The sequence below is a fragment of the Caretta caretta genome, chromosome 11 (assembly GCF_965140235.1).
Source record: "Caretta caretta isolate rCarCar2 chromosome 11, rCarCar1.hap1, whole genome shotgun sequence".
Classification (NCBI taxonomy): domain Eukaryota; kingdom Metazoa; phylum Chordata; order Testudines; family Cheloniidae; genus Caretta; species Caretta caretta.
In genome coordinates this window covers 44,052,236-44,079,901 of record NC_134216.1, presented here as the reverse complement: position 1 = coordinate 44,079,901, position 27,666 = coordinate 44,052,236, and the positions used below count along the sequence as shown (strand labels likewise).

The following is a 27,666-nucleotide window of genomic DNA, read 5'->3' as shown; positions in this document are numbered from 1 at the left end:
TCTGAGCTTTCTTCAAGTTCATGACATGGTGCTGAATTCTGGTTTTTCAGTTCAGGCCCCATTATAGAGATGGAAGTTTGACTCTGGGTATGAACTTTCTCAGATAGGTGCTTGTTTGATTTTACTTTATTGTTAGTAGAATGATGTATTTGCTACAGCACTGGTGGTGTGGGGAGTGAGCCCCCTGCCAGAGGCAGTGATAGAAAAGTGGAAGGCTTCTAATAGAAAGCAGTGGCGTCTTAAAGCTCTGTAGCAAGTAGTGGATGTGTTAGGGGATTAAGTCCCATTGTCATTTCACTAGCTGGGTCCTGTAGCACTATTGATGAACTATACTTTTATATGAGGACCATTTCTCCCAAGAAGATTTAATTGCTGGTTGCTCCCCATCCACCCAATGACTGCCATTACACATCAAGATGCTCCTTTCCTGATCACTCAAGCTCTGTGACATTTAAAAGGATCTAGGAGCTTAGAGAGTGTGCTCTGCTAGATTCCACAAAAGGGATAGCTTTGGAAAGGAGAGCTGAAAGCTAAAAAAAAAAAGTTAACCTTCTACCTAGTCCTGGCAGGCATGCTTTCCTTGTGTTAAAGTGCACAATGACTTTGTTCTGATGCTGTGCAATCATTTAGAAAGAAGGCCATGTCATTGGCTTAGCCTGTGGTGTTATGAGAAATGGTGTGTTTTTGGGGAGTACACGTGGGACTGCCTATGCCACAGATTCAGTGAGAAGGAAACTATCTGACAACAAGCACAGGGTATATATGTACAGCCAAGAATTCAGTTCTTCCTGGAAATAGTATGAGATGTGTTTCTCTGCAGTGGACAAACTGAAGGCTACATAATAATACATAATACATAGATAATTACAGAGCACGCTTCCCTTTTCTGAGAGTCAGAGATGTTAATTAAAGAATGAAATTTATTACAAGCTGTTCTATTATCTCCAGTCACCTTGACAGAGTTTAGGACTATGTTCTGCTCTCCTTAATGGAGCTCTGTGTGCACAATCGTAGCAGCTTAGTGAAAGTTTTCTGCATCATTCTTCCAATTCAGGGTGAACATAGACAGAATTATCAGGAGATCCTAGGGGCAGCCCACTCAGCAGGTGCTCCATAGGGCTGGTGCAGAAAGAGGTGTGTGTTACTCCTTTCCCCAGCACCTGTTTCCTGGTACAGACATTCACAGGAGGTTCAGACCACATCAAAAACCACTTTTTGGGGTCAAGAGGTACTATTTGGCAACTGTGCACTGCTACGTTTTGCCTGGTTCTTTGTCAAATAATCTGGTGGTGGTGGTGGCGAAGGGGAAAGGCTCTTTGTGGCCTCTTCACCCAATCTCCCAGCATACCCGCACCAGGCAAAGCAGAATTTAGCCCTTAATGAGAAGGGATTTCTGGTTGCTTATATCTGCTCCAACATATAGAATACTAGACTGACTCCAATCACATAGAAGTGCTTTGTCTATTGAATACTGCATTTTTCCAATTTATTACAGTCACAGAGATATTTGTGGTATAGCTTTGTGCTAATTCACACTAAACATTTCCAGCTTTCTTTACCACTCAAAATGTATATGCACATTACATGGAGAAGAGAAGAAGTAAATGTCATGAGCAGAGTGTTGAACTCTGGTTCCTGAATCTAAGCTTTATGGGTCATTTTTAAGGGACCTGCCTTGCAGGAGATAATTTGAGGATTTCTTATACCTGTCTCCTGTTCCCCTATATCAGGGGTTCTCAGACTTTTTTTTTGCTGGGACGCCCTTTGAAAATATTTCAGGCTGTGATGAACCCCCTCCCCCCCCCCCCCAAAAGTGACAACTCCACGCCTCTACCATGCCACTCTTACTTCTGCACTGCCGCGGGTGGTGGTGCTACCTTCAGAGCTGGGTGCCCAACTGCTGTTCTCCAGCTGCCCAGCTCTGAAGGCAGCACAGAAGTAAGGTGGCTACAATAGGCTTGCAACCCCCTTTTGGGTGGGGACGCCCAGTTTGAGAAACGCTGCCCTATATCCTTTTCTCTTCTCTTCCTCACTGTACATTTTTATGTTTCAGCGCCTGAAAAGGTTCCAAACAGCTGGCTAAACAGGTCAAAGAGTGGAAAGAGTAAGAACACAAACACAAACATAAAACAGGAAAAAGGCCAACGTAAAGGATCTTGAGAAAGGTAAGGAGCAATTTCAAATGAGATTGAACAGGGAGTACTCTCTTTAGTGACAGGGGTGGGGCAGGATAGGGATTGGTGCATAACTAACATTTAGCCAGGGACACTGTGGTTCTCTGATACTATCCTTCTGAGCAATTATTTGACATTCATAGTGATGTGTTTTGGAGAGGGATTGTGGAGCAGCTGGGAACAGACAAGTGAACTAAGCTTGAACTTCAAAAGACTACATTTGGGTTTAGTCTGCATAATGTGAAGCATGAAAGTATAGGCAGCTTTATTTTTTCCCACTCAGTACCTTTTTCTGCTCTAAAACATCACACAGCCGTGTTCCTTTGAGCTCAGAAAAGTCTTTTAAAATGTATTTTACCATTAAGAATGTAAAAAAGAGAGACTGAGAGCTTTCCATTACCCTGCTTCTTAGCTAATAATCACACTCTGAGATATTCTGTTCTGGTTAGCATCTCTTGTTATTTTCTGAACACTGCTGTGTTAATTACTTCTCTTGCTGTTAACTTTGGTAGAACAGTCTTGCACCCAGTACCCCCTGAAGAGGTGAAGTCTAAATTCTAGATTTGCTGCCAGTTCCTTCTTTTTAGCCTTTGCCACAGAGACTTGGGTTTAATATTAGTTTAAATAAATTAGTCTATCCTCAGCCTGGCCTCAGATTTTGTGCCTGTACTTTTGTGGGCTTTTTTATAGCACTTAGATGTCTAGTTACCTGATTTGTGGTTAGATGTTAGGGTGCTCTATGGGGTGTCCACAATTATTGGCACCTGTAATTCAAAAAAAATCAGGCCCTATAAATCGATGTAGTTTATTGTGACTATGTTATACACCTTTCTGAAACTCTGCTAGATTGTGTTTCCTACTTGCCCTATCTGTGCTGCATTGTTTCCCTTAAAAAATTCCACCAAATATGACCAACAGGATCTAGCAATTGTAATGCCAAGCAGTTTTCTTTTTCATTGGCACATTCTGGGCCAGAGCCTCAGCTGGTATGGGGGACTCCCCAGTTCCCCTTTTACCTCTCACTGAAAAGTTCCCCTTTTACCTCTCACTGAAAAGTCATTGCAGTTAGTCATCAAATCCAAAATCAAGCACCTGTTTGCCAGATATAAAAGCTGTACTGCATGCACCTCATCTGACCTATCTGCAAATTATATGCCATATGCAGTACGGTTGCTTAGTTCCTTTGCTTATGGTGATTTGGGAGAATGCTTTGTTAGATGGAAAATCTACACAGTGCAATTAAAATATGGGGCCATATTCTTGCTTGGTGTAATTCTCTTGACGTCACTGAGGTTACACCAAGGTTGAATTTGGCCAGTGGAGTATTTTTAAATGTATTGCTCCCCTTTTTCTAGAAAAGGTTACTTCTTCAGTAGTCACTGCTGTAGCCTGTTTCACCATTGACTTTGATTAGGTTGTGGCCTCGTTGAGTTAGTGATTTCTTTCTTATTAGTATTTTCTTTAACAAGAAAAGGAATGAACAAAAAAAAACTTTCCTGGGCTGCCCAGTGTTTTGGAGTCCTTTAGCTTGAATCACCTGGGACATTCCTACAATATGAATTCATTTGAATTTATATTTGTTTTCTTTTAACACAGATCTGGTACTGAGCCACTTTTCCTTTTCTGAAAATTATTACCCTCCAAAGTGTCTGGAATTATGAAACTGAAGCTGTAGGAAACCTTTCTAACTTCTCCCAAACCACTGGCGTTTCCTGCTGTACTTTCTTTTGCTCACATGTATTGGCTGGTCTGCCACAAACACCTTACAGCATATGAAATACTAAAATCAGATTTACTACAACGACAGGTTAAAATGGTACCAAAAATACAGACAGGACTAGAGAACCTAAATTCTAGACAAGCAGAAGAGAGTATTAAAAGAATAGAGGTCAATCTGAACTTGAATTACGTACTGTATAATACAATAAATGGCAAGGCCTGACAATATCTAACACTTCCTTTCTGCGCTAGTTTTTACTAGGTTTTGAGAAAACAGATACAAAATGACATATTTAGTTGCTGTGTTTAATCACAGGGGAAGAATGGCCTTATGGTTAAGGCATTGGCCTGGTACTTACAAGATGTGGCTTTTTGGCTTTGCTACAGACTTACTGTGTGAACTTGGGCAAACTACTTAATCTCCCTGTGCCTCAGTTCCCTATTCGTAAAATGGGAATAATAATTCTGTCTATTTAGACTCTTAGCAGTTTGGGTAAGGTCTGTGTCATACTACATATATGTACAGCCCTGCTGTTCACTGCGTCTCAAAGGGCTACTATAATACAATTACATTCTAACAACAAAGCCTGATCCTGCAAGGTGTTGAGTGTCTCTTGAGAGGGGATGAGGGGATGAGCACTTAACTCCCAGTGCTCAGCACCTCACAGGTTAAGGTCACAGCTGATACCATTATAGCACAGAAGTTCTCAAACTGTGGTCTGGTGGTCCATGGAAAGCTGGCTGGTCACACAACGCTGGCTTTTTCTCTTTATTTCCAGATGCGGAACTGCATTAAAGATATAGAAATACTCCGCTAACACTGCCTGTCCATGTAAGCAATTGCTGGGTGGTTGCCACAGAGCTGTTCTATCATTGTGAATGGAAGAGTGTGGTAGTCTGCACATTTGTGAATGGGAAGGGAGGCGACCCACACTACAACTTTTGTATTAAAATACGGGCCAGCCTATGAAAATATTTGAGATCCCCTGCACTAGCAAATTCGAGGGAAAAATAGCCCCTTAGCTGTGGACAGGGCTTGGGGTATTTGTGCATCAGATGCACTTATATAACATCATAAACTCATGCAAACACCTAATTTTAAAATCCCTTTAGTCTCTGAAATTGTCATACTTATTCAAACTATGAAATAATCCGCTCAGCTTTGACAATAGTATGTCCTTCACAGTTGTCTTTAACTGGTAAATAGTTCTTGTCTGAAAAATCGTCTTCTAATTCATGCCTGGCCCTTCTAAAGCCAAATCAGATTTAGAGACAGCATTGTCCAACAGTGCTTCAATCTTCACTTCTGTCTTTCTACTTTCATAAAGAGCTTCTTGACAAAACTCGTTCTGTATCAGCACACAGGATATTCTTGTTGTCCTCCGTACACAAGTACAGATAAGTAACTGCTATTATGACCTCAGCGCTTTCTCAGAAATGGCATTGGAACTAAGTGGGAGAGCACAGCAAGGTCACAGGCAATATGCGTATACAGGAGCTTTAAGAAATGAATCAGACTTATGGATGAATTTATAATTTGCCTTGTCACGAGAACACACATCTTAAAAAGGTTTCTGCTTTGGAAAAATAAAATAAAAACCATAAGCAACCACTTAAAGAGGCTGCATAAATAATTTGCCATTTGTGAGCAATATATGCAAAACGATAGGACTGCAAGGACTCAGTTCTGTGGAAAAGCTTCTAACCATTTAAACTGCCATGCTAGTGTTTATTACCTGAATCACCTCCGGGAGTCTGATAAACACCTGTGATCTGCTAGTAATTCAGGAAAGGAAGCAGCACTCCACATGACCTGCTTTTTTCTTTCAAGTAGTCATGGTGTAATAAACAGTGTACACTGATTTTGAACATGCAAAGAATATATTGAGGCAAGTAAAGGTTACTGCTGTCATCTTGATGCCCAACAAACAAAGCTAATAGCAGGAAGTACAAGGTTTAACACCTCAATATGCTGTACTTAGAGATGGAAGGAAAGACCAAAAGACAATAGGAACCAGTGGCACTTGGAAGGCAATTCAGTCATTTGGTTTAAAAATGAGAGTAAATGGTACATGTTTTGAAAAGTAAAAAAAATGGTAGCTATCTTGTTTAAACTATAAATGTTTTAAGCTACTTCATGACCAGTAGGGTAATAATTTCGTGGAAAGCAATATTTAAATGTATCCGTCATCAGTTAGATCTTAGATACATAGTTAAATATTATTGATCATTTGCAATTGTGTGCATCCATGTGTACATATATTAAACAAAAAAAGTAATGGTATAATGTAAAGTGTTTTGGGATGAAGTGCAAAAATAGTACTGGAGTTTCCAATTACTAGAGATTTTTTTAATTAAGAAAGTCACATGCAAATTATAGACATCCAGTTTATAGCATTGCAATGTTATGGGCTTGCACTCATGAATATGGTAATTTTTATTTTATGCCCTCTTGAGATGTCTTGTTAAAAACATTTTATTGGCGATCCTAAAATTCGGTAAATTTGAAGCCCTTGGCACCCTGAAGATAGTTAAAGTTTTTCAAAAAATGTCAGCAATAAATATTTGGTAAATATAAAAAAAAATGCACATTTTCCCCAAGTGGGTGATATTTTTGTTGCAGTTCTTATAGTCAAGTGATGACACTGCAATTCAGAATGTAAGTGCATATTGATATTTTCTTCCAGAAACTGCAAGTGTTGCTTAGAGAGTGCTTTTCCCACATAGTTATTTTTATGCAGACACCTGGCAGTGGTTATATTCTTGCTCTGGTTTGCAGACTTGTTTTGGACAATCAGGTGTATGTATGAGCAAGTGGTCTTTATTTGGAGCAATTAAAATTCTAACATTCTCCTCTCTTGACATGCAATTACTAGGGCTCTGCTGTTCTCACTAATTGCTCTTGCTGGGGACATTGGTAAAAAGCCAATGATTTTGATGGGTAGTGGATTATCATTTTTACTCTGCTACCTGAGAAAAAAATCATTTGCAAAATCCCATGTGTAATTAGCAAGACTCATGATTAATTGTCCTGCAAAATTAGCTTCACTGTTGCTTTTATTTTACTGCTTCAAATATTAATTAATGTTAACTCCTTTCCTTCAGTTCCAGCTTTTGAATATTCAACATGGCTTTGAAAAATTAGTCAGTGCATCTACTTGCATTAGCATGCTAGAGCTTTGATTTCTGAATAAGTATTCTGATTTAAAAGATCACACTTGGGTCATAAATAATTTTTATAGGAGGACAAACAAAGCATCAAAGCATCATGGGAAGGCATTCATGCACTAACTGAAAGTAAATTGTTTCTGAATGATTCATTCCCCCAGTGCTTTTGGGGAAACATCAGCAAATATGCAAATAACTGCATTGTGGGGCAAAACAATTCTTTAATGACAGGCAATCAATATATATTTCCTAATCAGTAACAATATGAAAGAGAGGAGTTAATGCTGGAGTAATATCTTTTTAATACAAAATCATCCTCTAAACTTTGATTAGTTGCAATGAGTACTCCCTGTGTTTCTCTGAATTGCAGGTTGTTAAGTTTGGTGGTGCAAGGTAGAAAATGCCAAGTGTCTGTAGTTTGATACCATCTGTCTTAGTGCTCTCTAAATTATTAGTGTTAAGCTTATTCTTATCACAGGGTCAGAGAATCACAAGACGGGTCTAGTCCAGACTATTCCTGAAGAACGTAAAGAGGTTCTCATGGACTAATAAAGCTGCTAATAAAAACATGTCCCCCCAAAACATGAAAAGGAGCCCATTTCCCCATTTTGAAGAGGGGACTGTTTGTGCCCACACCAAGTGGCACATGCCTCTTACTAGTGGGACCCAGAGGCACTGACTTTCTGATTTCCCTGGGAGTGCTCGACCTCCGCTCCATCCCAGACCCTGCCCCCATTCCACGCCTTTTCTCAAGGCCCATCCCAACCCACCTCTTTTGCCCCTGCTCTACCGCCTGCCCCTTTCTTCCCCCTCCCCTGATCCCCTCTTCCTGCCCCTGCTCCTCCTCCTTCTCCCCCACAGTGCCTCCTGCTTGCCTCTGAACAGCTGATAAGTGGCAGGCAGGAGGTGCTGGGAAGGAGAGGAAAGAGCTGAGTGGCGGGGCCCACCATAATCCCCCAAAATGTACACCTTCCCTGCCAGGTACTTTCCATTCTAAGAAAAATTTCTGCCCCACCCCCAGACACATTCTGGCAGTAGACAGGGGCTTAATTTTGCTCTTGCATAAGGTAAAGGGCATGTTTCTTTATCTGATCACTTGTCAAAAACTGTTCTCATAGGCAATGTAAGAAAAGCCTGTCCTTAAGTAGAGTGTGAGTTTCTCCATGGCCCATGACAATAACACTGTTCAGTTCCAAATCTCTTTCCAGATGCAATATTTTTTTCATAGAACAGTCACTTTCAAGAGTTAATTGTCAATAAGCGATTATTGTTCAGTTCTATTTTTGGGGGGTTGCTTTATGGGATGGGTAGTTGGAAGTGGTATGAGTCTGTGATTGCCTTCATTTCATCATGTCATGGTCTCAACTATGCCCTTGTCACAGAATCCAAGGTTGAACACTGACAGCAGCAGGCTTATGGTAGCTGCAGACAGCAGCGTTTTGAAGAACATACCTGGCCTTATTATTAAGCATGAGGGTGAACAGCATGTGTTTGGGAAATTCCATCCCTCTCATCTTTCCTTTCCCATTAAACTAAGTAGTTCCTATGGAGGCTTTTGCTGTGCAGCACAAAAACAGAGCACATTGTAGCTACATTTTGTAGAATTATGATTTTATTTATTTCAGACTTGTATAATTGGCATTAAACCTGGGCTAATGTGTCTATAAAATTACATCCTTATATATTAGAGCCAGTATGGCTGTATATATTACGGGAACATTATTCCTTGGTACATTTCTTTTACCTGGTACAATAAAGGGAATCTCCTTGTCCACATTTGAAAACTGCATTCAAGAATCTTTGCCCCAAACTAGAACTGATTGGGAATTTCCTGATTAAAAAAATGTTTTGTAAGAAAATCTGGGTTCATTGAGACCAAAACTGTTTACCAGAAAGGATCAGTTTCGCTGAATCTCCTGATTTACAGTTTTTTCTTAAAGGTTTTGAAATGGTCGGAACATCCGGTTTTGACATTTTCTCAACAAAAAGTTTTGGTTGTGGTATGAACCAACTTTCTGTTTAGAAATTTTAGTTAATTTGTACTAAAATATAAAAACATTAAAAAGGTCGAAATAAAAACAAAAGGCTTCAAAATTATCAAAGCGAATTGTTTCAGTTGACCCAATCCAATTTTGGGGGGAGATTATTGGTTCAAAAAATATGAGATTTTGACTTTTCATCCCAATTCAGGACAGAAAATTTTTTCAAAATCTTGAAAATTGTTGTGGGACAGGAAGACCCTTTCCTGCACAACTCTACCAAACACCTGTCTACAAGTTGTACACAGCTGTATATGGTGTTACGTGGGTAGGTAAACTCTTACCTTGCCATACCGAACGTTTCTATAGGTATGGCTTCAGTTCCTTACAATGTGTGGTTGTAATAAATACACAAAGTTTAGTGCTTACAGGGAAGAGCTTTGTTCATTAAAACATGTTTGGTTTATGTTTGTTTTAGTGAGTGCACATTGCGTAGCCATTTTTTCACATAGCTATAGAAGAGCCATGGGAAAAAATATCAACTATAATTTAAAAATTGAACTGGTACTTAGAAAACTTGGAGTAGTGCTGGTCATATGGCACAGATGTTTCCAACAATGAGATGTAAAATCATGTCTTGACTAGTGATGGTCATTAAAGAGCCCACTTTTTTCCCCTCACAAAAGATGTTAATCCCCAAACCATTGCCAAAATCCAGCTTGAACAATTACATTCTGCCTACCAAATATCCCGGTGTGGTTTCTGGCAAGTTACTTTTTGCATCCCTCTTCTAAAAATTGTGTAGTGCTTCTAGTGAAGAATTTCTGTAGTGTCTCAAAATGTAGCTGACTGAGTTAGACAGAAACTCAAGCCACAACTTCTGATTTGAATCCAAATTTTCCAAAAAGTTTGAGGGTGTATCTTTGGGATCTAAATAAAAGACTCTCTGGGCCTAGTCCTGTAATCCTTATTCAGGCACAACTCCAACTGTTCTAGTTTTGCCTGAGTAAACGAGGAGATGAAATGAAACATTTCGTCTTTAGCACAGGATAAAATTTGTTTGTTGGGAATGTGGGTGCCTGTAGACAACAGGAGTAAGGGGAACTGGAAAATTTTCCCCCTTATTTTCTTAATTAAGCAGAAAACTTCACATACTCTAGCTGTAACTCAGGCAGGAGGCAAGACCATTTCACAAAAAGGTTAAGGGCACTTGCTGGAAATGTTTGTTTCTCAAAAACGCACAAAGGGCTTGTCCACATGTGGAAATTCAGTGGCATAATTATACCAGTATAACTATACGACTGTGGTTACACCAGTATAATTTTCCATGTGGACACTCTTATTCTGCAATAAGACCATCTTTTTTTAGTTTAGCTTATCCTGCTTCCAAAGCAACATCAGTATAGTAATGCCATAAGTATATAGGAAGCGTACTGCAGTTTTCACTCTGAGTACAGCGATTTCAAATGAAGGATTGGGGGTGCAGATCTTGTTGGGTTAAGGCATGCTCACCCAGGATCTTTTTGTTTTTAATACTCAGTGTTTGGTGAAATCTGATCCTTTCCCAAAACCAAACTATGTGCTCTTCAGAAGTATCTTTATGAGCCCTAGAGATGACTTAACTGTCTGGAGAAAGGGGTGAACTCCATCCAAAATCAACCCTCCCTTCACTTTGGTGGTAGAATTTTAATAAGGGGCTTCTGTGAGTCCCCTTCACCACATCATTAGTAAGGATGGCAGGTTTGGCCTTCTCTAAATATTCGGGTGTTTTGCTGTGGCTGAGGCCCTGTAGTTCAAGAAGAAAGCCCAGGACCTAGAAGTCCTGATATTTTTCTAGGATGTACGCCATTAGGAGGGAAAGTATTGATGTCAAAATGTTGAAGTGAAATAGCCTTATTATTTTACTTACAATAAAAATTAGGTAAATCCCTACAGACCTGATCATTTTATTGAAATAAATTGAAAAACTCCCATGGACTTTAATGGGATAGGATCTGGTCGTATGTGGGGCATAAAAGAGGTCAAAATGAGTAAAATCCTTCTTTTTCCACATCTCTGTCAATTTTGTAAACATGCTTTTATTTTGAAGATAGTGATATTCTGCTGCTTTAGGGTAAAGTTCTGCTACTGGTTACACCATATGCCTGCAACTGCAACTCCTATTGACTTCAGCATCTAGTTGTAATATATTTGGACCACACTGTGCCATTAAGGCACAAGCCTGTTTGAGGGACAGGACAGGACAGAACCAAACCTGTGTTGGGTCGTGGTTGGCAGCGAGCTCCAGGAGGCACAATGCAATCTTATAGATTAGATTCCAAGGCCAGAAGGGACCATTGTGATCATTTAGTCAAACCTCCTGGATAACACAGGCCACGGAACTTCCCTAGAACAATTCCTATTCTGAGCTCTCTGACTTGGAACAACCTATTGCATAGGGTTGTTAGCTCTGCTAGGACATATTCTGGGACCCTCCCCTTCGGGCCCTCACCCACACGCCCACCCAGAAGGAAAATAAATGGCCAGCCTGGTGACTGAGTTTCCGATAGAGTTGGAGTCAGGCACATGCAGCCTATGGCCAAGAGGATCCCAAGATGGATTGATGAACATGGTGGAAGATGATGATGCCAGAGTAGTACTGCTTTTTCTCTGACTGCCCCTGCTGAGTTATTCATTTTGAGAATTCCCAATGATTTTTCTGCCAGGTTGCTTGCAGCAGCATCTGGAAGATTAATCTTTAATTCCTGGAGACTCCAGGAAAATCCTGGAGGGGGCGACTCTACTGCATCACCTCTTAAGAGTGTCTTTTGTGTGCTCTGTTTTCCATTTGATCATTTCTTCTGACAGGCCCCTGGGAATGGGGCCACGGCCTTGTCTTCTCACTGTACCTTTTGAGTTGGTTAGCACTATAGGTGTTACTAGCAGGAAATGCAACTGGATCCCATACAGGGAATATAAAGTGGGGGAGGGAAGGGTTCCTTGCATGCTCCCCAACCTTTCACACTTTTATAAGGACCACAGCAAAGTTGAGTCCTTTATGTTGGGCTCTGCCAAGAGGCTAGAATGGCTTGAATAGAGCTATGGCACTATTTGCTGTTTTGCTGGTATGTACTGGATGATGAATAAATTAGTGCAAACTTAAATTGATTCTATTAAAAATGTTGACACCATATTTACCACCCTGTTAAAGTACTATAAGCCAGTCATTAACATGGAGAGACCAAGAAGAAAATAACTTTAAGGTGACACTGACTGGAGCACAGGAACCATAACAGCACTTCATAAATAACATATTTCTTCTGTTATGTTAATTTTTCAGAACAGCCTCAGAGTTAAGTGTTATGTTTGATCACTTTATCCATCCAAGCTAGTATATTACTAGTCTGCTTAGTCACATCTAGAAATATGTTCTTTGTGTCTGTGTTTGCCAAAGTAAATAGAAATCAATGAAAATAGCAAAAGTGCTGAAGTCGTTTCAATAAGTGAAGTGCTCGTTAATTTAAATTTCACACTTGACATTGTTAAGGGCTAATCGTAGAAAATAAGGTCTTCTGCTGACTACTGAAAATGTACCAATACCACTATGGTTCCTGCTGCTTTATTTTCACAGTGGTGTTGTCATTAATAAGAAAGACTTCTGACTACAGCAGTTTGGACAGATGTTAACGATATGGCAAATCACTCTTTCTCAGAAGACTTAAGTCCTTTCATATGAATCACATGAGCTAAAGGAGAGATTTTGCAAACAGAGAATATTGAGCTGTTATGCTTACCCTGCAAGAACTTTGGTTGAGCATTTTTAGAAACATCAAAAAGCTCTTCCTGCTGTTTTCAAACATTTACAAATATGCATGAAGCCTGTTGGCAATTTAAAATGGGAAGATATACAAAGAGCTGGAGGTGGTTACACAGGAAATTAGAAAAGCCATGTGTCATCAGAATGAAATAAATGTGCCTTTGTATGGGAAAGTAATTGCAGGGGTGTGTCTGTTCTGTTGATATCAAGCAGGTGTCCATAAATTAGAATAAACATTTGTAATTAATTGTTGTTAGCATTAATAAGAAAGTGTTTTAAATATGCTAACTTGTCTCTTTCTTCCTTTGCTGAAGCCTTTTAATCTTAGGATATCTTTCCAATTGCAGAGATAGTTTGGAAACTACATTGTCCTTTCACTTATTTTTTTACTATGCACAGTGGTTACTGTATAGCTTAGTGGTTTGAGCATTGGCCTGCTAAACCCAGGGTTGTGAGTTCAATCCTTGAGGGGGCCATTTAGGGATCTGGGGCAAAAATTGGGGATTGGCCCTGCTTTGAGCAAGGGGTTGGACTAGATGACCTCCTGAGGTCCCTTTCAACCCTGATATTCTATGATACTAGCTCAGATTTGCTTATACCAAATTATGCTGGTGTTAATATTGGTATACCAGCATTAAGTGTCCTAGCAAACAGGCCACTGATTGTCACCAATTTGTAAGCACCATGGCAATTAGCCAGGCTCAGAGCATTAAACAGAAGCCAGTGGCCTGCCTCCATTTGATAGGAGAGCCTCTGTTGCTAGCACCAGTGGAAGTGAACTGGTGTTAGCAATGATGAGAAATCTTTGAAAAACTTCCCTAAGCTAGAGAGGGCCTGTGTGGGAATCAGGATCTGAGGTAGAAATGTTAACATTCTAGATCAGGGGTGGCCAACCCGTGGCTCCAGAGCTACACATGGCTCTTCAGAAGTTAAACTGCGGCTCCTTGTACAGGCACCGACTCCGGGGCTGGAACTATAGGTGACAACTTTCCAATGTGCCGGGGGTGCTCACTGCTCAACCCCTGGCTCTCCAACAGGCCCTGCCCCCACTCCACCCCTTCCCGCCCTCGCCCCCTCCCCTGAGCCTGCTGTGCCCTCGCTCCCCCCCCCCCAGAGCCTCCTGCACGCCACAAAACAGGTGATCAGGAGGTGCAGGGAGGGAGGAGGAAGCTCCTGGGGAGCTAATGGGGGGCTGCTGACGTATTACTGTGGCTCTTTGGCAATGTACACTGGTAAATTCTTGCTCCTTCTCAGGCTCAGGTTAGCCACCCCGGCTCTAGTGTATTTAACAACACCTTTGGAGCATAACTGTTCTTTACTATTCCAATCTTTTGCTCACCAGAGTGACAGATTAGTGGTAATGGCAAAAGCTAGGCATAGTGTGAGCAGGTGATGTGCATCTCACACAGTTCTGCCGATGTACCTAATTCTTGGTACTTAATATTCCCACTATTCCAGTCCAAGGAGTCCCCTGGTCAGAAGCTGAGTACCATATCAAGTTATGTGGTATTTAGCGATGTGGCCAAACAACCTTACTTTAAAATGACAAGATCTTTCACTCAATGCAGTGTGAATCTGGAGTAACTACACTGAAATCAATATTTATGCTAATCTATCTGAAGACAGAATTTAGCTCAAAATTAGGGCCCATAAAATTAATTTTATTCTGTCATATCTGTTTTTATACTGTTCTAATGTTTTTGGCGTAATATTTTAACTTTATCTTTTTAGTGACAAAATGTCAATAACAATTAGATGTCTGTATTGTGAAGTTTGAACTTAAAATTGGGGCTAAAACTGCCAGAACCTTTTAGCAAAATGTGAGTATCCTTCAATGAGCTCTCCAATCTTTGCTTAACAGAGCTGGGAATTGCACCATTTATACATTCTTTATGTTTTACAAAGCTGCTTAATTTCATTCTACTATGAGAAGTTGGAAAAATTACCGTAAATTCTTCTCCCAGTGGCACAGGCTCTTCTTTTTAATACAAGATTTCATCTAGAAAGCTAACTCTATTAACTGGAAAGGTGGTATACCAAAGTGCTGACTTCTTCTAGCTGTGTATTGGTCTGCCATCATTTTGACTAGGACTATAGACAGTAAGAGCCTCTTGGAGAGAGACCTTAGACAGATTTTTCTTTTTGGAATAAGTGTCTATTTCATACTGTACTGTTCTGCGTTGTAATTTTCATGCAACTGTAAGTTTTCCTCATAAATCTTCTAAACACTCCCTCTTTCCCCATGAAGCCCTTATAAGGACCTGTCTCTCTACTCTCTGCACTTCAGAAATCTCTCAATAGCCAACAGCAATGGGATGCATACCAGAAAATCCAGACACACATCATCATCTTATGTCAAAGGTACAAACTTATTGTAAGCCTTTGATCAGATTATATATCTCCCTGAAAAAAAGAATCACCTAGTTGTGCCTTTCTGATTCAATTTGCTGGTATTAAAATTTCCAGGATACATTGCTCTCCTAAACGCCACCAATAAAATTTGCATGCACATTTCTTTGCGTACTCAAAACCTGCATTTTTTTTTCTCACAATGAACACAAATGCATGGAATTAACCATTTTGCATACATGATTGTAGAGTCACTGTCAGTGGAGTTATTCTGGATTCACACTGTTATAGTAAATAGCCCTTTTGTGTGCAAAGAGCTTTATAGGCATGATTTTGGAGGCCACTTTTGAGAATCTGACCCTGGTTATCATCTATCCTTAACTAAAGGTTTAATTAATTTTACCTGTTCTTTGAAAGATATTTCACTCTTGGGATTCAGTTTCTCTTCTTTCTTTTTCCCTTTCTAACATCCCTAATTATTTTTTCTTTTAGGGAAAAATGATGAAACGGAAGATCTCTTTACTATGGGTAGGTCCATCTAAGTCTAAGATCAGTTGGTGTATAGACTTTAACTGCTCTCTTTTAGTCCCTAAAGAAACCAGAAATTCTTAAATTTCCAGACTTACAGCTGCAATCTCAGTATACAGGACAAAAATACAAGAGTTGCAGTGCTGCATATAAACTTGTAACTTTTGGCTGTGATATCTCACCCACAGTATCGAAGTCTATTCATACTTGTGACATCACATTAATGGATTCTGAGTTACTCGCTGAAAATCTTATGTGGCTGCTGCCAGTGGTATCAATTAGGGGGAGCTGTGGTCAGGGAACACCCCTCTTCTCCCAGGTTTTTGCACTTACTCAAAGCTCCGTAGGTTGTGGGCTGGGAGAGGGAGGGGCATGGCCTGACCGGTTTTAAGCAGATCCCATCCTAAATCAGTACAGCTGCTGCTGGAGTGGTCCGGGATATTACTCTCGCATTGTGGTTGCAATGCCACTGAAATTTGGCCTAGCTGTTTCTCGGTACATCTGGAGGGGTGGGTAGGCCACATTTCAGTGGGTGGGGGTGTGACGCTGTGCACCAGGTCGCAATGCCACTCACTGAAATTTGGCCTGTTAAGATGGAGGGGCAGCAAGACCAAACGGTATTGCAGCCAGGTGTACGGGGAGTCAGTTCCTATGTTATGGAGTGCAGAGGAGTCTGCTGAGATCTTGACTCTTGGTGGCCCCAGCTCATGCACTGCCTAGGTAAGAGAGAGAGGAGACTCCCATGCTGAGGAGGCCCAGGGTCCCTGTGGGAGGTTGAGTGGGGACAGGAACAAAGTCTTTGCTGAAGGATGGGGGTGAAGGCAGGGAAAGGAATTTGCACCCTCCTACCCCCCCCCCCCCCAAGAAATATATGAATTGGCACCACAGGCTGCCACATCTGTCTCAGCTGCTAAAGGGCCTTTCAGTTTGGAAACCAGCTCCAGTAGCATTCAAAGTTGGGCTGTTCAAGTGCTGCTCAAGGTGTGGGGGAAGGAAGAGGAGGGGAGAACAGGGTAAAGATAAGAGACCTTGACTGACAGAGAAGCAAACTTGAAATATATGGGCATTAAAGTGGGGAAAATAGCTTCAGTGGGAACAACTAGGAGGGGATGCTCTCAGGGCATCTGTGTAGAGGTTTGTTACAGGTCACAGATCTAAGTATTGTATCAAGTAAAACAGACACTTTGAATTATGGGATTATAATTCCATTTTGTGTCTTTGATGACAATTCCATTCAGATTTCTTTCTCATGTTGTTTATGATATCACCAGTGCTACCAGATGGAATTATAGTCTCCTATTTCAGTTTTTATAGATGTCTCTAATTAATTGTAGAATGAACATACAGTGTATTCTATCTATCTATCTAATCAATAATATACTTTATTGGGGATATTAGATTGGTAGCTAATACCTCTGAGGCTATATTCACCCATCAAGGAGCTCTGACAACATTGGGGTAGCCAGGTTAGTGAGGTCAATGTATTTGGCACTTTGTGGGCATAGATTTTACAGATATGATTTTGAGAATTTGGCCATAGGTATCTTGAACCCTCCTGTTTCAGTTTAGGTGATATTGCCTCAGTTTACCTTTTGCTAAAATAATAGGGATAATAGTACTTTCTGCCTGCGAGTTATTGTGAAGATTAATGATTGTAAAGTGCATTGAGATCCTTAATGTGTGTGATCTGTCTTTTGAAAGATGGTGAATACTGGATGGCTTCACTTTGGTTCTCCAAGATGACCTTCTCTGAGTGCTCCTTCATGCCACATATACGGCTATTATTATTATAAAATCTTCGCTACTCTTCTAGCTATAGTGGACATTTTTTACACTCATGAACAAAGAACTAGATAAATTCGTGGAGGATAAGTCCATCAATGGCTATTAGCCAGGATGGACAGGGATGGTGTCCCTAGCCTCTGTTTGCCAGAAGCTGGGAATGGGTGACAGGGAAGGGATCACTTGATGATTACCTGTTCTGTTCATTACCTCTGAGGCACCTGGCATTGGCCACTGTCAGAAGACAGATATTGGTGTTAGATGGATCTTTGGTCTTACCCAGTATGGCTGTTCTTATGTGAAACCTTCTCCATTTGTTGATATTATAATAATGTCTCCTAGAATGAGAGATGGATGCCCCAAATGGTGCAACTAGCAAAGGGCATAGATTAGTACTTGAAATCCATAATCTGTGATCTGGGGGAAAGGAGCTGTCAGAATGAGTCCTTCCAGCACACACACATACACTCTGTTGCACTCTGCCAATGGGTTAATGGGAACTGGCATTTCATACAGGAATATTTCTGCTAGAATATTCTGTTTGGTAACTTGTTCTCACAGAAGTTAAAGCCTGAGACTCATATAATACAGAGATGGGGAGTCATATAATCATCAGGATAGATGATGAAAATGAATTTAGATATTTGTGCAAATCTAAATACCATCTGGGTGTTACACTTCCACTTTACATAATGAAGAGCTACAGACTTCTAAACAGCATACTTTGCAAAATGAACTTTATAGCATTGGCCTAGATTTTTAATGGTATTTAGATGTTGCAGAACTCAGCACTTCAATACTGAACTAATTTAGGAGCCTAAATCCTTTTTGAAAGTGATTTAGGCTTCTAAAATCACATAGGGTATGTCTACACTACGGAATAAGGTCGAATTTATAGAAGTCGTTTTTTTAGAAATCGGTTTTATATATTTGAGTGTGTGTCCCCCCACAGAAAATGCTCTAAGTGCATTAAGTGCATTAACTCGGTGGAGTGCTTCCACAGTACCGAGGCTAGAGTCGACTTCCGGAGCATTGCACTGTGGATAGCTATCCCACAGTTCCCGCAGTCTCCGCTGCCCATTGGAATTCTGGGTTGAGATCCCAATGCCTGATGGGGCTAAAACATTGTCGCGGGTGGTTCTGGGTACATATTGTCAGGCCCCCGTTCCCTCCCTCCCTCCGTGAAAGCAAGGGCAGACAATCGTTTCGCGCCTTTTTTCCTGAGTTACCTGTGCAGACACCATACCACGGCAAGCATGGAGCCCGCTCAGGTAACCGTCACTGTATGTCTCCTGGGTGCTGGCAGACGCGGTACGGCTTTGCTACACAGTAGCAGCAACCCATTGCCTTCTGGCAGCAGACGGTGCAGTATGACTGGTAGCCGTCCTCGTCGTGTCCGAGGTGCTCCTGGCCACGTCGGCTGGGAGCGCCTGGGCAGACCTGGGCGCAGGGACTAAATTTGGAGTGACTTGACCAGGTCATTCTCTTTAGTCCTGCAGTCAGTCCTATTGAACCGTCTTATGGTGAGCAGGCAGGCGATACGGATTGCTAGCAGTCGTACTGTACCATCTTCTGCCTGGCAGGCAAGAGATGAGGATTGCTAGCAGTCATATTGTACCATCTTCTGCCAGGCAGGCAAGAGATGAGGATGGCTAGCAGTCGTACTGTACCATCTTCTGCCGAGCAGCCATGAGATGTGGATGGCATGCAGTCCTTCTGCACCGTCTGCTGCCAGCCAAAGATGTAAAAGATAGATGGAGTGGATCAAAACAAGAAATAGACCAGATTTGTTTTGTACTCATTTGCCTCCTCCCCTGTCTAGGGGACTCATTCCTCTAGGTCACACTGCAGTCACTCACAGAGAAGGTGCAGCGAGGTAAATCTAGCCATGTATCAATCAGAGGCCAGGCTAACCTCCTTGTTCCAATAAGAACAATAACTTAGGTGCACCATTTCTTATTGGAACCCTCCGTGAAGTCCTGCCTGAAATACTCCTTAATGTAAAGACACCCCCTTTATTGATTTTAGCTCCCTGAAGCCAGCCCCGTAAGCCGTGTCATCAGTCGCCCCTCCCTCCGTCAGAGCAACGGCAGACAATCATTCCGCGCCTTTTTTCTGTGCGGACGCCATACCAAGGCAAGCATGGAGGCCGCTCAGCTCACTTTGGCAATTAGGAGCACATTAAACACCACACGCATTATCCAGCAGTATATGCAGCACCAGAACCTGGGAAAGCGATACCGGGCGAGGAGGTGACGTCAGCGCGGTCACGTGAGTGATCAGGACATGGATACAGATTTCTCTGAAAGCATGGGCCCTGCCAATGCATGCATCATGGTGCTAATGGGGCAGGTTCATGCTGTGGAACGCCGATTCTGGGCTCGGGAAACAAGCACAGACTGGTGGGACCGCATAATGTTGCAGGTCTGGGACGATTCCCAGTGGCTGCGAAACTTTCGCATGCGTAAGGGCACTTTCATGGAACTTTGTGACTTGCTTTCCCCTGCCCTGAGGCGCATGAATACCAAGATGAGAGCAGCCCTCACAGTTGAGAAGCGAGTGGCAATAGCCCTGTGGAAGCTTGCAACGCCAGACAGCTACCGGTCAGTTGGGAATCAATTTGGAGTGGGCAAATCTACTGTGGGGGCTGCTGTGATGCAAGTAGCCCACGCAATCAAAGATCTGCTGATATCAAGGGTAGTGACCCTGGGAAATGTGCAGGTCATAGTGGATGGCTTTGCTGCAATGGGATTCCCTAACTGTGGTGGGGCCATAGACGGAACCCATATCCCTATCTTGGCACCGGAACACCAAGCCGCCGAGTACATAAACCGCAAGGGGTACTTTTCGATAGTGCTGCAAGCTCTGGTAGATCACAAGGGACATTTCACCAACATCAACGTGGGATGGCCGGGAAAGGTACATGACGCTCGCATCTTCAGGAGCTCTGGTCTGTTTCAAAAGCTGCAGGAAGGGACTTTATTCCCAGACCAGAAAATAACTGTTGGGGATGTTGAAATGCCTATATGTATCCTTGGGGACCCAGCCTACCCCTTAATGCCATGGCTCATGAAGCCGTACACAGGCAGCCTGGACAGTAGTCAGGAGCTGTTCAACTACAGGCTAAGCAACTGCAGAATGGTGGTAGAATGTGCATTTGGACGTTTAAAGGCGCGCTGGCGCAGTTTACTGACTCGCTTAGACCTCAGCGAAACCAATATTCCCACTGTTATTACTGCTTGCTGTGTGCTCCACAATATCTGTGAGAGTAAGGGGGAGATGTTTATGGCGGGGTGGGAGGTTGAGGCAAATCGCCTGGCTGCTGGTTACGCGCAGCCAGACACCAGGGCGGTTAGAAGAGCACAGGAGGGCGCGGTACGCATCAGAGAAGCTTTGAAAACCAGTTTCATGACTGGCCAGGCTACGGTGTGAAAGTTCTGTTTGTTTCTCCTTGATGAAACCCCCCGCCCCTTGGTTCACTCTACTTCCCTGTAAGCTAACCACCCGCCCCTCCTCCCTTCAATCACCGCTTGCAGAGGCAATAAAGTCATTGTTGCTTCACATTCATGCATTCTTTATTCATTCATCACACAAATAGGGGGATGATATCCCAGGAGGGGTGGTGGAGGAGGGAAGGAAACTGCCACACAGCACTTTAAAAGTTTACAACTTTAAAATTTATTGAATGACAGCCTTCTTTTTTTTGGGCAATCCTCTGTGGTGGAGTGGCTGGTTGGCCGGAGGCCCCCCCCACCGCATTCTTGGGCGTCTGGGTGTGGAGGCTATGGAACTTGGGGAGGAGGGCGGTTGGTTACAGAGGGGCTGTAGTGGCAGTCTGTGCTCCAGCTGCCTTTGCTGCAGCTCAACCATACACTGGAGCATACTGGTTTGGTTCCAGCCTCAGCATTGAATCCTGCCTCCTCTCATCACGCTGCCGCCACATTTGAGTTTCAGCCCTGTCTTCAGCCCGCCACCTCTCCTCCCGGTCATTTTGTGCTTTCCTGCACTCTGACATTATTTGCCTCCACGCATTCGTCTGTGCTCTATCAGTGTGGGAGGACAGCATGAGCTCGGAGAACGTGTCATCGCGAGTGCGTTTTTTTTTCTTTCTAAGCTTCACTAGCCTCTGGGAAGGAGAAGATCCTGTGATCATTGAAACACATGCAGCTGATGGAGAAAAAAAAAGGGACAGCGGTATTTAAAAAGACACATTTTATAAAACAGTGGCTACACTCTTTCAGGGTAAACCTTGCTGTTAACATTACATACATAGCACATGTGCTTTCGTTACAAGGTCGCATTTTGCCTCCCCCCACCGCGTGGCTACCCCCTCAACCTTCCCCCCTCCCTGTGGCTAACAGCGGGGAACATTTCTGTTTAGCCACAGGCAAACAGCCCAGCAGGAATGGGCTCCTCTGAGTGTCCCCTGAAGAAAAGCACTCTATTTCAACCAGGTGACCATGAATTATATCTCACTCTCCTGAGGATAACACAGAGAGATAAAGAACGGATGTTGTTTGAATGCCAGCAAACATACACTGCAATGATTTGTTGTACAATGATTCCTGAGTACATGTTACTGGCCTGGAGTGGTAAAGTGTCCTACCATGAAGGATGCAATAAGGCTGCCCTCCCCAGAAACCTTTTGCAAAGGCTTTGGGAGTACATCTAGGAGAACCGCGAATGCCAGGGCAAAGTAATCCTTTCACATGCTTGCTTTTAAACCATGTATAGTATTTTAAAATGTACACTCACCAGAGATCCCTTCTCCGCCTGCTGGGTCCAGGAGGCAGCCTTGGGTGGGTTCGGGGGGTACTGGCTCCAGGTCCAGGGTGAGAAACAGTTCCTGGCTGTCAGGAAAACCGGTTTCTCCGCTTGCTTGCTGTGAGCTATCTACAACCTCATCATCATCATCATCTTCTTCGTCCCCAAAACCTGCTTCCGTATTGCCTCCATCTCCATTGAAGGAGTCAAACAACACGGCTGGGGTAGTGGTGGCTGAACCCCCTAAAATGGCATGCAGCTCATCATAGAAGCGGCATGTTTGGGGCTCTGATCCGGAGTGGCCGTTCGCCTCTCTGGTTTTCTGGTAGGCTTGCCTCAGCTCCTTCAGTTTCACGTGGCACTGCTTCAGGTCCCTGTTATGGCCTCTGTCCTTCATGCCCTGGGAGATTTTGACAAAGGTTTTGGCATTTTGAAAACTGGAACGGAGTTCTGATAGCACGGATTCCTCTCCCCAAACAGCGATCAGATCCCGTACCTCCTGTTCGGTCCATGCTGGAGCTCTTTTGCGATTCTGGGACTCCATCATGGTCACCTGTGCTGATGAGCTCTGCATGGTCACCTGCAGCTTGCCACGCTGGCCAAACAGGAAATGAGATTCAAAAGTTTGCGGTTCTTTTCCTGTCTACCTGGCCAGTGCATCTGAGTTGAGAGTGCTGTCCAGAGCGGTCACAATGGAGCACTCTGGGATAGCTCCCGGAGGCCAATACCGTCGAATTGTGTCCACAGTACCCCAAATTCGAGCCGGCAAGGCCGATTTAAGCGCTAATCCACTTGTCAGGGGTGGAGTAAGGAAATCGATTTTAAGAGCCCTTTAAATCGAAATAAAGGGCTTCATCGTGTGGACGGGTGCAGGTTTACATCGATTTAATGCTGCTAAATTCGACCTAAAGTCCTAGTGTAGACCAGGACATAGATGTTGCAATGCTGAGCACTGCAATGCGTAAATACCATTAAAAATCTGGACCTAAGTCACTGTTGCTGGCTTGTGCCAAGGAATTCTTAATAATATAACGGATGCTGGAAACCAGTTCCGAATAATGTAATCTGAGAATGCTGGATATCAAGCAGCAATCTGTTTTGCCAGAAATCCAGATTACATTTAGGATTTAGTTTAGACCTTTTTTAACCTTTGGATATATGCAAAATATATATATATAGAATTCCTAGGCCATCAGTAGTGAACTGTGCAAAACATTCTCCTTTTACATTCATCCTGAGATATTTCTCTGAGTGAGGTGTGATATATGTGTTGAAAAGATGCCAGAAAAAAAACAGTGTATTTTGGACAGCATACTTCCATGTTGTCAGGTTTAACACTGGTAACTCACACTAAAAAGTCTCTGCAGTGAATGTTAAATGATTTTTGTTTTGTGCTTATATGGCTGTACTTTCCCAGAAATATTCAAATTAAATTCATCAAGAAAAATGTAGTTTGACTAGATATAATGAAACGGATGGATATAATGGATGCCAAACTAGCTGAAAGTGCCAGTCCTGTAAAGTTTGATAAAGAACTGATTGCTATTTCTTCTGTATCAGATTTCTAAGTAGTTTAGCTGATCCTCTTTTTAGTCAGGTCTCAGTATAGTCCCACCATGATCCCTAAGTGTTTCTGGTTTTGTATTTCATACTTCTCTGAAATTTCTTTTCCATTTTGAAGTGTCGTAGATGCAACCTAAATGATGAAGGCCCTTGGCTATACTAGATTAGCTTCCTGAACCTGGTCCTAGCTAATATCTGAGCTTTGGCCTATAAGGAATCCGATAATCAGGAGAGCAGGCTGTTGTACTTTGAAATGACACATAGAAAGTGTGTACCTTTCCCAAATCCAACTCTTCTTAAAAAAACAAACAAACAAAACTTACAAAAATAAACAAGACCACACACTGTAGGGCAAGATTTAAAGTGAAGATCCTATATCTACATTTAGCTGCTTTGCACTTTTGAAAATCAGGCCATTAATTTAGGCACCTCATGGGGATTTAGAACTCTAACTTCAGGCTTCTATTTTTTAAATCTTAGCCTAAGACTTTTTCTTTTATATTTCAGCTATGCTTTTGTCATCTTTGGCCCCATCTCCTTCTGAACACTTTAGAGGGAGGTCAGTTTATAATTTAAATATTATGATCATTTGTTTCCTGAGTATTTTAAGGAAGAGTTTGAGATTTGCTTCTTTATCTGATCTCCACCTGATACGTGAGGATTGATATGAAAGGTGTGTTTATTGTTTACATCTTCATTTTGCCAATAGTCAACAAATTAATTCCTAATGAAGTTCAAGTAGTTTAATTTAACCTGTAAAGTCCTTGATGCTTTTGGCTCTTTCACTCTAAGGAAACACCCCTCTAATTTTTGTGATTCCGGCACAATCCTGCAGTACTTGAAATCACTGGGAATATTGCCTGAATAAGGACCACATGTTCAGGCCTCATACGAAATAATTATGAATAAGTAATATGTAAAATGAATAAGGATGAATAATTATAGGATAAGGTAGAGAAATTTGGGATGGTTTACAATCTCATGAATGACATTACAGTAATATAGACCTAATTCTGCATGTGTTATGCACCCAAATCTGTCACAGAATAGGAGATCAGGCCCTCTCTCTATTTGTCTTTGACTTCATAGACTCTGGGTATCCAGTTGGATGAAAACAAAAAATAAATATATAAAAAACCCCTATTGCAACTGTAACATTTAATGACAGGTTTTAGAGTAACAGCCGTATTAGTCTGTATTCGCAAAAAGAAAAGGAGTACTTGTGGCACCTTAGAGACTAACCAATTTATTTGAGCATAAGCTTTTGTGAACTACAGCTCACTTCATCGGGTGCATACTGTGGAAAGTGTAGAAGATCTTTTTATACACACAAACCATGAAAAAATGGGTGTTTATCACTACAAAAGGTTTTAGATAAGCTATTACCAGCAGGAGAGTGGGGTGGGGGGGAGAGAAAACCTTTTGTAGTGATAAACACCCATTTTTTCATGGTTTGTGTGTATAAAAACATCTTCTATATTTTCCAAAGTATGCATCCGATGAAGTGAGCTGTAGCTCACGAAAGCTTATGCTCAAATTAATTGGTTAGTCTCTAAGGTGCCACAAGTACTCCTTTTCTTCTTGTAACATTTAATAGTAACATGCTAACAGCGTTTGTGGTTTACGTAATGTGGATAAATCCTTCTACTCCATTGTAAACTTGATTTAGTATATTTTAATTGGGGTTTTCCCCCTGATTTTTACAAGAAGATAAACTTGCAGATGAAAATTCTTTTAAGTCATAAATACCACTAATGCTGTCATGTCACAGAAGTTCAAATAAAGCCATTGGGATGTTAACAACTGCTGAAGTGCATTCCTTCCCTACCTAGTTGGCTCAGATGAAACTGCCCGCTATCAGTTTGTTTGAGCAGACGGTGTTTGACCCTTGCTTGTAGATATAAACTAAATAGAGCTCCTATCACTTAGTCAGAATGCACTAAATGACAAATTTGTCTACACCGTTTGACCTGAAAAGTGGAGGCTTAACCTTACACGGCAGCCTCTGAAGTTTCATGCATCTGCTTTATCTCTGTAAACATTCTCCAACCTTACCCATCTTATTCCTTGTAGACAAGGCCCCTGGGACTCTGTGATTGTAGAACTGTTCTCTGTACTCACTTCTTTATTATTCTTTTCTTTCTTTGCTCTTTTTTCCCTGTGTAATTGTGGATGAAAGGGATGGGATGGATGCCATTTCCTCTGTGTTACTTGGATTTGCTCTGCTGTCTTCTAGAGACTTAGATCCTTATTTATTTCATTCTCAGTTATTAAGAGCACTGGGCACAGTTAATAAATGTGTGACTGCGGTATTTACCTTGATTACTTTATTACAATTTTTGTGGTATTCCTTATCCTGAGAATGAGAAATACAACAGCTAATGTAACTACTTCAGGTGGTAAATTAATCAGTAATGGCCAAAGTAAATGTGAAGTAGCAAAAATAATTCTCAGAATATTTTCACAGTCAGGTGCTTCGACTCACCAGATCCTGAATTTGTATTCTCAGGTCAGGGTGTAAACGCTTAACGTTACATCTGAGCGTCAAATGCAGGATATGATATCCTATTAAGAAGCACTGCCTATAAAAATAGCAGTTAACAACTATTGCACTGTCTCAACTATCCACTAGAAGGTTGCTGGAAAGGAGCTGTGTAGCAGGGAGAGAGGAGAAGGGGTAATTTCTGGAGTTCGTGTCTCAACCTCTAAACTCAAGAGACCCCTCAAAAGGATGAGAGGACATTTAAACCTCTAGATCAGTCAGTCCTTAACCCACTGAGACTGCCAAGAAAGATGCCAATAATAGTGGTACCTTCTGTGATATAGTCAGCATATGAAAATTTGTCCAGGAACAATTCTCCCAAGAAGCTGGAATCAGGCTGTACATTTAACTGACAGGTGCTAAGAGCACAGTGAGCTAAATTTGTGTTTCATATATGGATTATTACTTACATTTGTTCTGTTCAGCAAACCTTGTCAGTCCTTGGGTTAAATAGGAGGTAGGGGAAGGAAGGAGAGTGGGCTTATTACATAAAGCTTACTCGTACAGCTTCAATTCTTTCTCAGAAATGAGAGAGAAGCCCCTTTCTAAATTCAATCAAGAAACAGGAATGTGATTACCAATCCTCCTTTTTTGTTCATTTGGAGGGCCCTTCTCTCTCTTCCTTCCCGCCCCCGTCTTGTTCTTTCTCTTTCTTTAGACCTTTCTGAACTTTGTACAACTTTTTACAAACATCTCCCCATAGATTAAAAATTAAAAGATTGCAAGATCAAAGGCTGAAGAATAAATGGAACTTGATTGGAAAAAGCATGGGTGGATTCTGACACTCTCTTGTGGTTCCACCTCTCTCTTTTGTGGATAGAATTTTAGTTCTAGTCCTCTCCATAACTGTTTGCTTACATATACAGAGAGAGAGAGCCAATTGAATTTAAGCCAAACACTACAGTTCAGTAATGGCAGATCTTTCTCAGTGGATTTCAGTGTGTCAGACATTGAATGTCCAGGTACAGACAAGTTGGTTAAACATTTCATACTATGCCTGTTGACTTAGAGCCAGATCCTTGGCATGCCATACCCCCTTTGCACTGTACTGCCCCTCAAAAACGTAATAAAGCTGGCTTAACCAGCTTTATTCCCCCATAATAGCAACTCTACACCTGCCTCTGCCACAGAGTGCATGGTTCATAGATTCATAGATTCCATGGCCAGAAGGATCTAGTCTGGCATCCTGTATAACACAAGCCATAGAACTTCCCAAAAATAATTCTTAGAGCAGATCTTTTAGAAAATCATCCAAACTCAATTTAAAAATGGTCAGTAATGGAGAATCCACCACAACCCTTG

The 27,666-nt window shown here is 41.8% G+C and overlaps 1 long non-coding RNA gene across 1 annotated transcript in view; it reads left to right on the top strand.

Annotated features, from left to right (window-relative positions):
- LOC142068552 (uncharacterized) overlaps positions 1–27,666 on the top strand; it is a 340,090-nt gene that overhangs the window by 214,877 nt on the left and 97,547 nt on the right. The window contains exon 3 of the long non-coding RNA XR_012664390.1: positions 2,054–2,165. This is a non-coding gene — a long non-coding RNA (uncharacterized LOC142068552). The remainder of the gene's footprint in view (positions 1–2,053; positions 2,166–27,666) is intronic.